A 19,324-nucleotide genomic window follows, 5' to 3' on the forward strand; every position below is an offset into this window, starting at 1 on the left:
ATGACCACATCCTGTCACCCTCGTATACCATGACCACATCCTGTTTTCCCTGGCTGTCACCCTCGTATACCATGATCACATCCTGTGTTTTCCCTGGCTGTCACCCTCGTATACCATGACCACATCCTGTCACCCTCGTATACCATGACCACATCCTGTCACCCTCGTATACCATGATCACATCCTGTGTTTTCCCTGGCTGTCACCCTCGTATACCATGATCACATCCTGTGTTTTCCCTGGCTGTCACCCTCGTATACCATGATCACATCCTGTGTTTTCCCTGGCTGTCACCCTCGTATACCATGACCACATCCTGTGTTTTCCCTGGCTGCCACCCTCGTATACCATGACCACATCCTCTGTTTTCCCTGGCTGCCACCCTCGTATACCATGACCACATCCTGTGTTTTCCCTGGCTGTCACCCTCGTATACCATGACCACATCCTCACCCTGTTTTGACCACTCCTGTCACCCTCGTATACCATGACCACATCCTGTCACCCTCGTATACCATGTCCACATCCTGTGTTTTCACTGGCTGTCACCCTCGTATACCATGACCACATCCTGTGTTTTCCCTGGCTGCCACCCTCGTATACCATGACCACATCCTGACCTCACTCAAACCCTGACCGTTCAAGCTGGAGAGAGCCCAGAAGAGACCCTGACCAGAATCATTCTAGGCCGGTCGGAACTGTCACACCAGTTTTACCTGGCTGCACTCATGTAAGACATGAGCTGATCTGCCTGACATTTTGTTTAAAAAAAATGTTTTATTTTTTTATTTCACCCTTTATTTAACCAGGTAGGCAAGTTGAGAACAAGTTCTCATTTACAATTGCGACCTGGCCAAGATAAAGCAAAGCAGTTCGACAGATACAACGACACAGAGTTACACATGGAGTAAAACAAACATACAGTCAATAATACAGTATAAATAAGTCTATATCCGATGTGAGCAAATGAGGTGAGATAAGGGAGGTAAAGGAAAAAAGGCCATGGTGGCAAAGTCAAATACAATATAGCAAGAAAACACTGAAGAACTCCCAGTTTACAGACTGGCTCCCTCAACCAGAGAGCAAACTGAACACTCTCTGTTTCCTGGTGACAACAAACAGGCTGCTCTCAGACTCTGCCGTTCCGTACTTCACTAAACGGACCGATTGATAAGGCATGACACACACCACATTGCCCAGAGCCTTAGAAATGCCTTCCTAACAACTCTAAAGATGGACTGTAATTTTCTCAAGCTGCCATGACAAAAAAACCTTGTCGTTGATTTGTATTAAAATGTGTTTTGCTAGTTTAGAATGTTACTATTTGATAATTATATATGATTGACGTTATGATTGTAGATTGGTGTACAATTCAGTCTATGACTGTGAGAAATGAAAAGCTCCTGTCACTACTACCACCACTACTGATACTACTACTATTATTGATGCTGCTACTACAGCTACTACTACTCTACTACTATTATTATTGATGCTGCTACTACTACTACTACTACCACTACTACTACAGCTGCTGCCACTATGACTACTGCAGCTACTACTCTGCTTTCCCTACTCACTACTGATACTACTCCTACTGATACTACTACTACACCTCTAGTCCTACAATTCAGTTTTCTGACTGGCTGAAAGCCTACTACTACTACTAGAGACAGACATGATTCCCAGACTGCTACTAGAGACCAGACATGATTACCAGACTGCTACTAGAGTCAGACATGATTACCAGACTGCTACTAGAGACAGACATGATTACCAGACTGCTACTAGAGACAGACATGATTCACCCAGACTGCTACTGAGACAGACATGATTACCAGACTGCTACTAGAGACAGACATGATTACCAGACTGCTACTAGAGACAGACATGATTACCAGACTGCTACTAGAGACAGACATGATTACCAGACTGCTACTAGAGACAGACATGATTACCAGACTGCTACTAGAGACAGACATGATTAACAGACTGCTACTAGAGACAGACATGACTACTACTAGAGAACACGTGGTTTTATCCACATTTCAGCCTCATAACGTCAAATAATCAATATTCAGACTATCGGCCAATAAAACAAAGTCTGTTAACAGTAATTTTAAAAAATGGCGTTTTGTCATATATTATCATAAAATATAGTCTGAAGATGGGGGAAACGTGGTGGAAGAACCTAGTCCATTTGAAATTCAAGAAAGCCATTTTGTGTGACTACTGTATCCCCTAGCTGGAAAAACACGTACATTTCACTGTACTGTATAATAATAATAATATAATATATGCCATTTGTCAGACGCTTTTATCCAAACAGGCGACTTACAGTCATGTGTGCATACATTCTACGTATGGGTGGTCCCGGGATCGAACCCACTACCCTGGCGTTACAAGCGCCATGCTCTACCAACTGAGCTACAGATGGACTATCCACTATCTGGAAAAACACATACATTTCACTGTACTGTATCCACTAGCTGGAAAAACACATACATTTCACTGTACTGTATACTAGCTGGAAAAACACATACATTTCACTGTACTGTATCCACTAGCTGGAAAAACACATACATTTCACTGTACTGTATCCACTAGCTGGAAAAACACATACATTTCACTGTACTGTATCCACTAGCTGGAAAAACACATACATTTCACTGTACTGTATCCACTAGCTGGAAAAACACATACATTTCACTGTACTGTATCCCCTAGCTGGAAAAACACGTACATTTCACTGTACTGTATCCCCTAGCTGGAAAAACACATACATTTCACTGTACTGTATCCCCTAGCTGGAAAAACACGTACATTTCACTGTACTGTATCAGACCCTAGCTGGAAAAACACATACATTTTACTGTACTGTACTGTATCCCTAGCTGGAAAAACACATACATTTCACTGTACTGTATCCCCTAGCTGGAAAAACACGTACATTTCACTGTACTGTATCCCCTAGCTGGAAAAACACGATTACATTTCACTGTACTGTATCCAGACTAGCTGGAAAACACATACATTTCACTGTACTGTATCCCTAGCTGGAAAAACACAAATACATTTCACTGTACTGTATCCCCTAGCTGTAAAAAACACATACATTTCACTGTACTGTATCCCATAAAATATAGCTGGAAAAACACATACATTTCACTGTACTGTATCCACTAGCTGGAAAAACACATACATTTCACTGTACTGTATCCCTAGCTGGAAAAACACGTACATTTCACTGTACTGTATCCACTAGCTGGAAAAACACATACATTTCACTGTACTGTATCCCCTAGCTGGAAAAACACGTACATTTCACTGTACTGTATCCACTAGCTGGAAAAACACATACATTTCACTGTACTGTATCCACTAGCTGGAAAAACACATACATTTCACTGTACTGTATCCACTAGCTGGAAAAACACATACATTTCACTGTACTGTATCCCCTAGCTGGAAAAACACGTACATTTCACTGTACTGTATCCCCTAGCTGGAAAAACACATACATTTCACTGTACTGTATCCCCTAGCTGGAAAAACACATACATTTCACTGTACTGTATCCACTAGCTGGAAAAACACATACATTTCACTGTACTGTATCCACTAGCTGGAAAAACACATACATTTCACTGTACTGTATCCCCTAGCTGGAAAAACACATACATTTCACTGTACTGTATCCCCTAGCTGGAAAAACACGTACATTTCACTGTACTGTATCCCCTAGCTGGAAAAACACGTACATTTCACTGTACTGTATCCCCTAGCTGGAAAAACACATACATTTCACTGTACTGTATCCCCTAGCTGGAAAAACACATACATTTCACTGTACTGTATCCCCTAGCTGGAAAAACACATACATTTCACTGTACTGTATCCCCTAGCTGGAAAAACACATACATTTCACTGTACTGTATCCACTAGCTGGAAAAACACATACATTTCACTGTACTGTATCCACTAGCTGGAAAAACACATACATTTCACTGTACTGTATCCCCTAGCTGGAAAAACACATACATTTCACTGTACTGTATCCACTAGCTGGAAAAACACATACATTTCACTGTACTGTATCCACTAGCTGGAAAAACACATACATTTCACTGTACTGTATCCCTAGCTGGAAAAACACATACATTTCACTGTACTGTATCCCCTAGCTGGAAAAACACATACATTTCACTGTACTGTATCCACTAGCTGGAAAAACACATACATTTCACTGTACTGTATCCACTAGCTGGAAAAACACATACATTTCACTGTACTGTATCCCTAGCTGGAAAAACACATACATTTCACTGTACTGTATCCCTAGCTGGAAAAACACATACATTTCACTGTACTGTATCCACTAGCTGGAAAAACACATACATTTCACTGTACTGTATCCCTAGCTGGAAAAACACATACATTTCACTGTACTGTATCCCTAGCTGGAAAAACACATACATTTCACTGTACTGTATCCCCTAGCTGGAAAAACACATACATTTCACTGTACTGTATCCCCTAGCTGGAAAAACACATACATTTCACTGTACTGTATCCCCTAGCTGGAAAAACACATACATTTCACTGTACTGTATCCACTAGCTGGAAAAACACATACATTTCACTGTACTGTATCCCTAGCTGGAAAAACACATACATTTCACTGTACTGTATCCCCTAGCTGGAAAAACACATACATTTCACTGTACTGTATCCACTAGCTGGAAAAACACATACATTTCACTGTACTGTATCCCCTAGCTGGAAAAACACATACATTTCACTGTACTGTATCCACTAGCTGGAAAAACACATACATTTCACTGTACTGTATCCCCTAGCTGGAAAAACACATACATTTCACTGTACTGTATCCCTAGCTGGAAAAACACATACATTTCACTGTACTGTATCCACTAGCTGGAAAAACACATACATTTCACTGTACTGTATCCCCTAGCTGGAAAAACACATACATTTCACTGTACTGTATCCCCTAGCTGGAAAAACACATACATTTCACTGTACTGTATCCCCTAGCTGGAAAAACACATACATTTCACTGTACTGTATCCCCTAGCTGGAAAAACACATACATTTCACTGTACTGTATCCCCTAGCTGGAAAAACACATACATTTCACTGTACTGTATCCACTAGCTGGAAAAACACAATTTGATTTAATGTGGCATAAACAAAAAAAACAAGATTTTTCAGTCAAAAATATGAGATAAGGGCGGGAGCACTGTGTGTGTTCTCTCATGAAGACTAAGTGCATGTGACGTGAAATAGGTCTTTCCACACCGGGAGCAGTGGTAAGGCATCTTCCCTGTGTGTGTTACCTCGTGGTCTGTCAGGTGCCTAAACTGGGTAAATATCGTTCCACACTGGGAGCAGCGAAAAAGCTTCCCGCCTGTATGGCATTTCTCATGCACTTTCAGGTTCCCTAAATTCTTAAACGTTTTTTCACAATGAGAACAGTGGAAAAGCCTCTTTTCTTCTGTGTGAGTTCTCTCGTGTGATTCCAGGTTCCCTAACTGGATAAATCTCTTTCCGCACTGAGAGCAGTGATAAGGTTTCTCCCCTGTGTGTATTTTTGTGTGTGCTTTCAGGCTCCCTGAATGGGTGAATCGCTTTCCACACAGGGCGCAGTGGTACGGCTTCTCTCCCGTATGTGTCCTGCCATGCGTTTTCAGGTTCCCTAAATGGTTAAAACTCTTTCCACACTGGGCGCAGTGGTGTCGTCCAGCTGGTTTGGGCATCGCTGGGTCCGGATCCCCCGGAGGACTCTTACCGCTGTCAACGTGAGAGTCTGATCTCTCTCCTGCCAAAGACAGTGTTTAGTTAGACAGACATGTACGAAGTCCACATGATGAAACCTCCTGCTAAGTCTTTGTATGGGGTTTAATATAGATCCCTTAGAGCAGAGTGGATGTAGAGAACTGTAGGCTAATAAAATAAATCCTATTGAACTTTACATGTTGTTGTGTCTTTTTTTGTTGACGTCCTAAATCTGATCTAGATTTATGACATCCTAAATCTGATCTAGATTTATGACATCCTAAATCTGATCTAGATTTATGACATCCTAAATCTGATCTAGATTTATGACATCCTAATCTGATCTAGATTTAAGACATCCTAAATCTGATCTAGATTTATGACATCCTAATCTGATCTAGATTTATGACATCCTAAATCTGATCTAGATTTATGACATCCTAAATCTGATCTAGATTTATGACATCCTAATCTGATCTAGATTTAAGACATCCTAATCTGATCTAGATTTATGACATCCTAATCTGATCTAGATTTATGACATCCTAATCTGATCTAGATTTATGATATCCTTATCCTCTTGACATCCTTATTGATAAAAAAATGACATTCAAATCTGATCTACTTCTTAGGGGGTTGTAAGGGAATTTATCGAAATCTGATCTAGCTCTATAACCTCCTTATTGATCTCCACATCCAACATCTGATATAGGGTTAGGAGGCATCAATGGAATGTGGATGTCAGATTAAATGAGGTTGGTTTCAATTATTGACTAAGACTTTGGAAGTAAATCCAGATTCAATATATGACATCAAAATGGGTAAATAAACAGAAACAGGAAGTTTAAAAACAATATTGATTGATTTATTTATTTGTTGATATTCTTTTGCTTTTAACTCAGCTAGGTGAACTGGAGGAGTGTGCTCGGACATGCCCTCAGGGATAGGGCCCCCCTTTTATGTCCACTTCCTGTCTGAATGACGTGCCCAAAGGAAACTGACTGTAGCACATGCCCTTAGGGATAGGGCCCCCCTTTTATGTCCACTTCCTGTCTGAATGACGTGCCCAAAGTAAACTGACTGTAGCACATGCCCTTAGGGATAGGGCCCCCCTTATGTCCACTTCCTGTCTGAATGACGTGCCCAAAGTAAACTGACTGTAGCTCAGGTCCTGAAGAGAGGATATGCATATAATTGGTACCATTGGAAATATTAAAAAAACGTTGAAGTTTGTAGAAATGTTACAATAATGTAGGAGACTATAACACAATAGATATGGTAGGAGAAAATCCAACCGGATTTCATTTATTGGAGAGACCATCCTCTTAGAAATGCAAGAGAAAGGTCATATTGTAAAATAGCTCCCTGATGCAATTCCTATGGATTCCACAGGGCGTCAACAGTACATCCTGTACAAAAACAAACTCACTTCCTGGACAACTTCCTGGACAACTTCCTGGACAACTTCCTGGACAACAGCTCTGCACTGCTTCACGAAGTGCAAGAAGTATGAATGCCCTTCTACTTCTGAAGAGGTCGTATCACTGTAAATGCTACATGGTCAAGTATGAATGCCCCTCTACTTCTGAAGAGGTCGTATCACTGTAAATGCTACATGGTCAATGCAGACGTCATATTAACTATGCAGCGCCCAGATGCACAATTCACCTCACCGCCAATTTGACAGTATGTCTGATTGGCTTAACGCACCACCACTATTTATTTTAATTTGAACTAAGTCAGTTAAAGAACAAATTCTTATTTTCAATGACGGCCGGGGAACAGTGGGGTTAACTGCCTTGTTCAGGGGCAGAACGACAGATTTGTACCTTGTCAGCTCGGGGGGGTTTGAACTTGCAACCTTCCGGTTACTAGTCCAACGCTGTGGACCTGTGGAGCTTCTCAATGTAATGTTTTCTTCACCTAAAACAGCTAGCAAAACAAAAGTGTGTTTTTACATCCATTGAGAATTACAATAGTTCCTCAATGTATATAAAAAAAATATTTTCCAGCTCTCTCCCTTTTCGATGAACCACTCAGCGGGAAACAAGTAAATGCTCTGGTCCAGTGGAAACGTCATGAAATAGACCTGATTACTTCTCATCAGTGCTTGACTTGGACTGGAATAGATTCCGGTACTCATTTTGGGTGCTGGTACTGTTTATATGTAGGTGCAGGTGCTCCACTATACTTCTGAGCTAATATTCTATAAGAGGAACATTTGAGGTTTCGCTACACAACTCCAGTGAGCGCCTGTCCAAGTCGAGCATTGCTTCTTATCTCTTGCGCAAATAGCTCTGTCTGTCTGTCTGTCTGTCTGTCTGTCTGTCTGTCTGTCTGTCTGTCTGTCTGTCTGTCTGTCTGTCTGTCTGTCTGTCTGTCTGTCTGTCTGTCTGTCTGTCTGTCTGTCTGTCTGTCTGTCTGTCTGTCTGTCTGTCTGTCTGTCTGTCTGTCTGTCTGTCTGTCTGTCCTGAGCTCACCGGTTGAGGGGAAACTCTGAGGATGCAGAATATGTTATACTATGTTGCTAGGTTACTAGCACAAGCTTCAGGCCTGACCCAAGTTAATAGTTGATACAGTGTGTCAAGTTGGTTGCAGACAGGCCATGCACAGTCAATGTGATTTATAGGATTTTTAATTAATTTTTTTAATCAGGATATTTTCTACATGCAGGCTGCAATGTTTTTATTTGTTGACTTTATGTCAGCTATTTTTACATAGTTGGAAACAGAAAATACTTTTAGGTTTTTTATAAATTTTCATTTAGATTGAATATTGATGAACAACAGGACAATGATTTTGACATATGAAGACGTTTATTATAAATGCATTTAAAATGTTCCATGAAAACCACATCTGGCACGCAGATCAGTAGAAATTGTACGATAACTTGGCAGAATGGTGTCTATATATGGACCAGATACCAGCCCTACTGGGACCAGATACCAGCCCTACTGGGACCAGATACCAGACCTACTGGGACCAGATACCAGCCCTACTGGGAACAGATACCAGCCCTACTGGGAACAGATACCAGCCCTACTGGGAACAGATACCAGCCCTACTGGGACCAGATACCAGCCCTACTGGGACCAGATACCAGCCCTACTGGGAACAGATACCAGCCCTACTGGGAACAGATACCAGCCCTACTGGGAACAGATACCAGCCCTACTGGGAACAGATACCAGCCCTACTGGGAACAGATACCAGCCCTACTGGGAACAGATACCAGCCCTACTGGGAACAGATACCAGCCCTACTGGGAACAGATACCAGCCCTACTGGGACCAGATACCAGCCCTACTGGGACCAGATACCAGCCCTACTGGGACCAGATACCAGCCCTACTGGGACCAGATACCAGCCCTACTGGGAACAGATACCAGCCCTACTGGGAACAGATACCAGCCCTACTGGGACCAGATACCAGCCCTACTGGGACCAGATACCAGCCCTACTGGGACCAGATACCAGCCCTACTGGGACCAGATACCAGCCCTACTGGGCACAGATACCAGCCCTACTGGGACCAGATACCAGCCCTACTGGGACCAGATACCAGCCCTACTGGGACCAGATACCAGCCCTACTGGGACCAGATACCAGCCCTACTGGGACCAGATACCAGCCCTACTGGGACCAGATACCAGCCCTACTGGGACCAGATACCAGCCCTACTGGGACCAGATACCAGCCCTACTGGGAACAGATACCAGCCCTACTGGGACCAGATACCAGCCCTACTGGGAACAGATACCAGCCCTACTGGGAACAGATACCAGCCCTACTGGGAACAGATACCAGCCCTACTGGGAACAGACCCTACTGGGAACAGATACCAGCCCTACTGGGAACAGACCCTACTGGGAACAGACCCTACTGGGAACAGACCCTACTGGGAACAGACCCTACTGGGACCAGATACCAGCCCTACTGGGACCAGATACCAGCCCTACTGGGAACAGATACCAGCCCTACTGGGAACAGATACCAGCCCTACTGGGAACAGACCCTACTGGGAACAGACCCTACTGGGAACAGACCCTACTGGGAACAGACCCTACTGGGACCAGATACCAGCCCTACTGGGACCAGATACCAGCCCTACTGGGAACAGATACCAGCCCTACTGGGAACAGATACCAGCCCTACTGGGAACAGATACCAGCCCTACTGGGAACAGATACCAGCCCTACTGGGAACAGACCCTACTGGGACCAGATACCAGCCCTACTGGGAACAGATACCAGCCCTACTGGGAACAGATACCAGCCCTACTGGGAACAGACCCTACTGGGACCAGATACCAGCCCTACTGGGAACAGACCCTACTGGGACCAGATACCAGCCCTACTGGGAACAGATACCAGCCCTACTGGGAACAGACCCTACTGGGAACAGATACCAGCCCTACTGGGAACAGATACCAGCCCTACTGGGAACAGACCCTACTGGGAACAGACCCTACTGGGACCAGATACCAGCCCTACTGGGAACAGACCCTACTGGGAACAGACCCTACTGAGACCAGATACCAGCCCTACTGGGAACAGATACCAGCCCTACTGGGAACAGATACCAGCCCTACTGGGACCAGATACCAGCCCTACTGGGACCAGATACCAGCCCTACTGGGACCAGATACCAGCCCTACTGGGAACAGATACCAGCCCTACTGGGAACAGATACCAGCCCTACTGGGACCAGATACCAGCCCTACTGGGACCAGATACCAGCCCTACTGGGACCAGATACCAGCCCTACTGGGACCAGATACCAGCCCTACTGGGAACAGACCCGAGTGGGCAGATCTATTCTATTTGTTCAAACTAAACTACTTACTTTGAAGTGTCAAATCTGATCCTTTCTTCTCTTCTCCTCTTCTCACATTTCCACTCAGCCCCGTTGTTTTCCTGCAGTCCACCAGCAGCACAGACAACCTCTTCATACCCAGCAGTAACGTGCTACCGGGAGAGGCACGACACGGGGACTCGGGGAGGGAGGAAGGGCTAGCGTTGTCCTGGTAACCATAAAGAGGGGACACAGACACACATCATTATGGATGCTGATGTCACTGTTGTCATGAAGTGCCTTACAGAAACCCAGACCCAGAGAGAGCAAGCTGTATGCTTGACCAGACCAAGCTGTACCATCTGGTGTTCTGATCTGGAGAGACTCTTCTCTGCCTCGTCAGCATCAGGATGTTGTTGAGGCTCCCCAGAGGATCCATAATAGTCATGTCTCTCTCCTGTGTGAATGATAACATCAAACAGATGGTAAACTTATGACTTTTTATTGCAATCACAGATGGAAGGGATTTCGATTTGATTGGTCCTCAAATCACAGCTCAGACACAACACTTGAGTCAGGATAAAGTAGGGTTAGCCTGCCCCTGATTGGTCCTCAACTAGCCTGCCCAGGAACAGGTTAGAGATGAAAGATTTGTTGCCCTAGAAACTTACATGGTTAAGAGGTAAGAGACCTTCAACAGTTATCCTGAGTTGAATTCAGTGAGTCGAATTCAGAATTGAAGCAAAGTCAGCTCACTAACTCCTCTATCCCACTACATAGTATATTACCCCTCAGAGTTAAACAGGCTGTTGTGGGTTCTGATGGGAAATCAAAGTTGAGCAGGTGTTCATAATGTTTTGTAAACTCGGTATATATTGGATTCAGATGGGGTATGACCGTTGAACTGAGGTCATTGGGCATTTAGAAGTTATATTCTTCAAGAATCAATGGCTACAACTCTCTCCTATGTGTCATCAGGTTCTGGGACTTCTTCTCTGCTTTTAAACAACTGTGAGATGTGAAGTTGTGGACTGGTTCCGGACAGGAGGGGATACGGGCCTTCATAGAGAAACGGAAGCCTGTGTGGACAAACAAAGCAGAGAAGGCCCATGATTAGTGATATCTGCTGGGCTGGCCCACCATGGCATGTGAAGGGTCAGCAGCCTCTGGGCTGGAGAGGGAGCCTGTGGATGGTTGAGGTGTTAAACTTGCCCCCAGTTGGACCTGAACCCATCACAGAACACATGCTCGAGGAGGACATTTTGAAACGAAATCCCTGTTGATTGTTCACCAATTTGTAAGTCGCTCTGGATAAGAGCGTCTGCTAAATGACTTAAATGTAATGTAATGTAAATGTTCCGAGTGACATTATTGGTGTATAGAGCGCTCTGTGAATTTCATAGGTTCCCATGCCTTATAGTGTCACAACGCCCCATGTCAGCTCTCTGTTTCCACTCTCTCAACGGAGCTGACCTGAACCGCCAGGTTTCACACCCCACATTTACATAGGGAGTAACATGTCACATTTTCTGGCCATTCCAGAAAAATGATCTCTTCCTCTGAGAGAGTGAGCCCAGTTTGGGAGACAGCTCCCAGTGTGGAATGATGTTTACCCGCTGACTAAACTAAATTCATGTAAATAGACAATAAAGTATCAATAATTTACAAGTAAAAAAAAATGTATGTACCAATCGCAGATTGGCCCTTTATCAATTCCTCCAGTACTGAACAACATATTTGAGTGCAGAACTTCAGTAGAATGCCACTTTAAAACCACACCGTAGCCTAGTTCAACAACTGCTGAGTTGTTTTTAGACAATACTCACTGCTGTTAATCAGATCTTCTGTCTCCTCCTCTTTCACTCCCAGAACGTCTTCAACCTTCTCTTTTATTGAGACAGCCTCGTCTTCCTCCCAAAAAGGTTCGTCTTTCACTCTAACAGCCGCCTCTTCCTCCTTTTTCATTCGGAAAGCTTCTTCCTCCTTTTCCACTGTGACAGCCTGTATCCCCTCTTCCTCTTTCACTCCTAAAGTGTCATTCTCTTCTTTCAATGTGATTACCTCCTCTTTCATTCTGAAAGCTTCTACCTCTTTTACCACTGTGACAGCCGATACTCCCTCCACTCCAAAATGCTCCTCCTCTTCTTTCCCTATAACAGCCTCCTCTTCCTCCTTTTTCATTCTGAAAGCTTCTTCCTCTCCTTTCACTGTAATATCATCCTCTTTTACGACAATGTTAAGCCCCAGAGCTTCTTTCTGAGTCCAGCAGACCTCTTTAGCAGGGGAGAAGTAGCTTAGTGAGCTCATGGTCGGGGATATTAGTTCGCTAAATAGCATTAGCTGGTTAGCATTAGAGACTAGCCTAGTGCCGGGCTCAGTGTCAATCTTAACAAGTTAACACATTTAACATGCAAATGACGTTACATTTAAGCAGTTGATACGTTAACACAATTGTGTTTAAGACACTGAGACTAATATACACAAGAATGGCCTAAAAGAGCTTCAATATTTCGGTTTCATGTTACCTAGCAAGCTATCAAGGTGGATGAATAAGGAGCCGTGTTGCTCTTCCCGTCCACTAGATTATACGTCACGTAAGAATGACTCACGTCGCCATCTGTGACGCAAAGAGGATTCTGTCAAACAATTTCATAACAAATAATTTAAAGGTTTTTCCACACTTCTTATACATACACACTATACAACTATCTTCGGAGTTGATAAAAAACGGAAACATCCGGTATTGATGGATGTCAATATGTTGTATCATGTGGAAGATATATACGTTCATCGGTAGCGTGGCCGAGCGGTCTAAGGCGCTGGATTAAGGCTCCAGTCTCTTCGGAGGCGCGGGTTCGAATCCCGCCGCTGCCAGATATTTTTGGCTCTTGAGTGGCGCTGCATCTCAGTGCTAAAGGCTTCACTACAGACCCTGGTTCGATACTAAACTGTATCACAAACGGTCGTGATCGGAAGTGCCATAGTGCGGCTCACAATTGGCCCATGTTTGCGGTCATTGTAAATAAGAATTGTTCTTAACTGACTTGCCTAGTTAAATACGGAGCTAAAAAAATATTTATATATATCATCAGAACTGACAGCCATATTGTCCTCATTCCAGCACAGCTGTTGCTTCACCAACCATTTTCTCCATTTCATCCTACTACTACTCGCCTCCTTTTCCTAAACGATGGTTCCTCGTCGTAGATTTATGTCTCGAAGGTGAATGTTGATCCAACACCTGCAGCTAATTAAAACCCACTGGGTTCAGACGTCATTTCAACGTCGAGGTTTGCTTTACATTTGGTCAAATTGTCAAATAAAGTGAATTCAACATGACATCAACTAAACATTTCACCGTGTCCTGAAAAACCTAGGCTATGTGGCAAATAACGGTAAAAAATGTCGTTTTCCCTGACAACAAAAAAAGACTGCTCTTTTGAAACTGCAGTCCAAGTGCAGTAACTGCAGTCGGCTGTGGAATTTAGGACGCAATAATTGCAGAACAATGATTTGAATGTTAGTATTTTTTTATTTTAATAAAACATATCTGATGAATAAAATAAAAAATATGTCTGTCATCTACCTAGTCACTTTAACCCCTACCTACATGTACACATTACCTCAACAACCTCGTACCCCTGCACATTGACTCTGTACAGGTACGTCTTGTATATAACCCCCTGCACATTGACTCTGTACAGGTACGTCTTGTATATAACCCTCTGCACATTGACTCTGTACAGGTACGTATTGTATATAACCCCTGCACATTGACTCTGTACAGGTACGTCTTGTATATAACCCCCTGCACATTGACTCTGTACAGGTACGTCTAGTATATAACCCCTGCACATTGACTCTGTACAGGTACGTCTTGTATATAACCCCCTGCACATTGACTCTGTACAGGTACGTCTTGTATATAACCCCCTACACATTGACTCTGTACAGGTACGGCTTGTATATAACCCCTGCACATTGACTCTGTACAGGTACGTCTTGTATATAACCCCTGCACATTGACTCTGTACAGGTACGTCTTGTATATAACCCCCTGCACATTGACTCTGTACAGGTACGTCTTGTATATAACCCCCTACACATTGACTCTGTACAGGTACGTCTTGTATATAACCCCTGCACATTGCCTCTGTACAGGTACGTCTTGTATATAACCCCCTGCACATTGACTCTGTACAGGTACGTCTTGTATATAACCCCTACACATTGACTCTGTACAGGTACGTCTTGTATATAACCCCCTACACATTGACTCTGTACAGGTACGTCTTGTATATAACCCCCTGCACATTGACTCTGTACAGGTACGTCTTGTATATAACCCCCTACACATTGACTCTGTACAGGTACGTCTTGTATATAACCCCTGCACATTGACTCTGTACAGGTACGTCTTGTATATAACCCCCTGCACATTGACTCTGTACAGGTACGTCTTGTATATAACCCCTACACATTGACTCTGTACAGGTACGTCTTGTATATAACCCCTGCACATTGACTCTGTACAGGTACGTCTTGTATATAACCCCCTGCACATTGACTCTGTACAGGTACGTCTTGTATATAACCCCTACACATTGACTCTGTACAGGTACGTCTTGTATATAACCCCTACACATTGACTCTGTACAGGTACGTCTTGTATATAACCCCTGCACATTGACTCTGTACAGGTACGTCTTGTATATAACCCCTACACATTGACTCTGTACAGGTACGTCTTGTATATAAACACATTGACCTTACGTCTTGTATATTCTTATTGTTCTTTTCTGTTTCCATTTCCTTTTTTCTTCTTTTTAACTCGTCATTTCAGAGTAAAAGTCCACACCTGTTGCATTCGGTGTTTGTGAGAAATACAATTTGATTTGATTTAAAAATACAGCGCACATGGGGAAAATATTGATTTCAGCCATTTTGCTACAGCAGGAAATTACTCCCGGAAATGTGAAATATTATGCTGATTATTATATTTTTTTATTTTTTTATTTTAGGGATTGATGCATTTTACGTTAGGGCAAATTAAGTCTGAAATGTTAAGTGGAAATTACAAACTTTGGAAGCGTTTTTAAAAAGGTGAATAAACTACAAGTTTGAATGTACTGCTGCACAGGAAGAGAGACTAAGATCCTACATCTGTACGCAATCTTTGCGAGAGGAAAAACTCTTTACAGTGGGAGCATTGGAAAGGTTTATCGCCTGTGTGTGTCCTCTCGTGTCGTTTCAGGTCCCCTAACTGGTTAAAACCCTTTCCACAGTGGGAACAGTTGCGTCCTCTTGCTGGTTTGGACGTCTCTGGTTCCAATAACCATTGGCCAGTTTCCAACCAAAAAATCTAATAAATAATAATCTTGGTGTAATTTGAAAATCAAAAGACGTGGAGTTCCAACTAGAATCCTGCTCTCATGGAATGTCATGATGTCATAATCAGAGCTCTATAATAATAGATAATGTCATGGTTACAGGCTGAGCATAGCTCTATAATAATAGATAATGTCATGGTTACAGGCTGAACAGAGCTCTATAATAATAGATAATGTCATGTTTATAGGCTCAGCAGAGCTCTATAATAATAGATAATGTCATGTTGAGGCTGAGCAGAGTTCTATAATAATAGATAATGTCATGTTTATAGGCTGAACAGAGCTCTATAATAATAGATAATGTAATGGTTACAGGCTGAGCAGAGCTCTATAATAATATATATTGTGGACTACAGTATTTCAATCAATGTCATAGGCTGCATTTGATCAATTTTTAATAATGTTTTGTTGGTGGCCCACTCTTTGATGGTAAAACATCTTACACCGTGGCTTTAAAAGGATACTGCGAGATTCTGGTACCTAGTGTTAGCACATTGACTCACCTGTGTGGAAGCACCTGCTTTCATATATACTGAACAAAAATATAAACGCAACATGCAACAATTTCAAAGACTTTACTGATTTACACGGAATCATGTGGAAAACATATACGTTCACCGGTAGCGTGGCCGAGCGGTCTAAGGCGCTGGATTAAGGCTCCAGTCTCTTCGGAGGCGCGGGTTCGAATCCCGCCGCTGCCACATATTTTTGGCTCTTGAGTGGCGCTGCATCTCAGTGCTAAAGGCTTCACTACAGACCCTGGTTCGATACTAAACTGTATCACAAACGGTCGTGATCGGAAGTGCCATAGTGCGGCTCACAATTGGCCCATGTTTGCGGTCATTGTAAATAAGAATTGTTCTTAACTGACTTGCCTAGTTAAATACGGAGCTAAAAAAAATATTTATATATATCATCAGAACTGACAGCCATATTGTCCTCATTCCAGCACAGCTGTTGCTTCACCAACCATTTTCTCCATTTCATCCTACTACTATTCGCCTCCTTTTCCTAAACGATGGTTCCTCGTCGTAGATTTATGTCTCGAAGGTGAATGTTGATCCAACACCTGCAGCTAATTAAAACCCACTGGGTTCAGACGTCATTTCAACGTCGAGGTTTGCTTTACATTTGGTCAAATTGTCAAATAAAGTGAATTCAACATGACATCAACTAAACATTTCACCGTGTCCTGGAAAACCTAGGCTATGTGGCAAATAACGGTAAAAAAATGTCGTTTTCCCTGACAACAAAAAAAGACTGCTCTTTTGAAACTGCAGTCCAAGTGCAGTAACTGCAGTCGGCTGTGGAATTTAGGACGCAATAATTGCAGAACAATGATTTGAATGTTAGTATTTTTTTATTTTAATAAAACATATCTGATGAATAAAATAAAAAATATGTCTGTCATCTACCTAGTCACTTTAACCCCTACCTACATGTACACATTACCTCAACAACCTCGTACCCCTGCACATTGACTCTGTACAGGTACGTCTTGTATATAACCCCTGCACATTGACTCTGTACAGGTACGTCTTGTATATAACCCCTGCACATTGACTCTGTACAGGTACGTATTGTATATAACCCCCTGCACATTGACTCTGTACAGGTACGTCTTGTATATAACCCCTGCACATTGACTCTGTACAGGTACGTCTTGTATATAACCCCTGCACATTGACTCTGTACAGGTACGTCTTGTATATAACCCCCTGCACATTGACTCTGTACAGGTACGTCTTGTATATAACCCCCTGCACATTGACTCTGTACAGGTACGTCTTGTATATAACCCCTGCACATTGACTCTGTACAGGTACGTCTTGTATATAACCCCCTACACATTGACTCTGTACAGGTACGTCTTGTATATAACCCCTGCACATTGACTCTGTACAGGTACGTCTTGTATATAACCCCTGCACATTGACTCTGTACAGGTACGTCTTGTATATAACCCCCTACACATTGACTCTGTACAGGTACGTCTTGTATATAACCCCTGCACATTGCCTCTGTACAGGTACGTCTTGTATATAACCCCCTGCACATTGACTCTGTACAGGTACGTCTTGTATATAACCCCCTGCACATTGACTCTGTACAGGTACGTCTTGTATATAACCCCCTGCACATTGACTCTGTACAGGTACGTCTTGTATATAACCTCCTTATTGTTCTTTTCTGTTTCCATTTCCTTTTTTCTTCTTTTTAACTCGTCATTTCAGAGTAAAAGTCCACACCTGTTGCATTCGGTGTTTGTGAGAAATACAATTGGATTTGATTTAAAAATACAGCGCACATGGGGAAAATATTGATTTCAGCCATTTTGCTACAGCAGGAAATTACTCCCGGAAATGTGAAATATTATGCTGATTATTTTATTTTTTTATTTTTTTATTTTAGGGATTGATGCATTTTACGTTAGGGCAAATTAAGTCTGAAATGTTAGTGGAAATTACAAACTTTGGAAGCGTTTTTAAAAAGGTGAATAAACTACAAGTTTGAATGTACTGCTGCACAGGAAGAGAGACTAAGATCCTACATCTGTACGCAATCTTTGCGAGAGGAAAAACTCTTTACAGTGGGAGCATTGGAAAGGTTTATCGCCTGTGTGTGTCCTCTCGTGTCGTTTCAGGTCCCCTAACTGGTTAAAACCCTTTCCACAGTGGGAACAGTTGCGTCCTCTTGCTGGTTTGGACGTCTCTGGTTCCAATAACCATTGGCCAGTTTCCAACCAAAAAATCTAATAAATAATAATCTTGGTGTAATTTGAAAATCAAAAGACGTGGAGTTCCAACTAGAATCCTGCTCTCATGGAATGTCATGATGTCATAATCAGAGCTCTATAATAATAGATAATGTCATGGTTACAGGCTGAACAGAGCTCTATAATAATAGATAATGTCATGTTTATAGGCTCAGCAGAGCTCTATAATAATAGATAATGTCATGTTGAGGCTGAGCAGAGTTCTATAATAATAGATAATGTCATGTTTATAGGCTGAACAGAGCTCTATAATAATAGATAATGTAATGGTTACAGGCTGAGCAGAGCTCTATAATAATATATATTGTGGACTACAGTATTTCAATCAATGTCATAGGCTGCATTTGATCAATTTTTAATAATGTTTTGTTGGTGGCCCACTCTTTGATGGTAAAACATCTTACACCGTGGCTTTAAAAGGATACTGCGAGATTCTGGTACCTAGTGTTAGCACATTGACTCACCTGTGTGGAAGCACCTGCTTTCATATATACTGAACAAAAATATAAACGCAACATGCAACAATTTCAAAGACTTTACTGATTTACACGGAATCATGTGGAAAACA

The 19,324-nt window shown here is 42.5% G+C and overlaps 1 long non-coding RNA gene and 2 other non-coding genes across 3 annotated transcripts; 2 read left to right on the forward strand and 1 right to left on the reverse strand.

The window, feature by feature from the left end:
* Positions 1–5,703: 5,703 nt before the first annotated feature.
* LOC124002838 lies at positions 5,704–11,107 on the reverse strand. The gene is made up of 3 exons (XR_006833134.1): positions 10,950–11,107; positions 10,642–10,819; positions 5,704–5,839 (listed from the first exon to the last, which is right to left on the reverse strand). It is a non-coding gene; the product is annotated as an uncharacterized LOC124002838 (long non-coding RNA).
* Positions 11,108–13,382: 2,275 nt separating this feature from the next.
* Positions 13,383–13,464, forward strand: trnal-aag. The gene has a single exon. It is a non-coding gene; the product is annotated as a tRNA-Leu (tRNA).
* A 3,135-nt stretch (positions 13,465–16,599) lies between these two features.
* Positions 16,600–16,681, forward strand: trnal-aag. The gene has a single exon. It is a non-coding gene; the product is annotated as a tRNA-Leu (tRNA).
* The last annotated feature ends 2,643 nt before the right edge of the window (positions 16,682–19,324 follow it).

This window comes from Oncorhynchus gorbuscha, linkage group LG18 (genome assembly GCF_021184085.1).
Source record: "Oncorhynchus gorbuscha isolate QuinsamMale2020 ecotype Even-year linkage group LG18, OgorEven_v1.0, whole genome shotgun sequence".
In the NCBI taxonomy this organism is placed as follows: domain Eukaryota; kingdom Metazoa; phylum Chordata; class Actinopteri; order Salmoniformes; family Salmonidae; genus Oncorhynchus; species Oncorhynchus gorbuscha.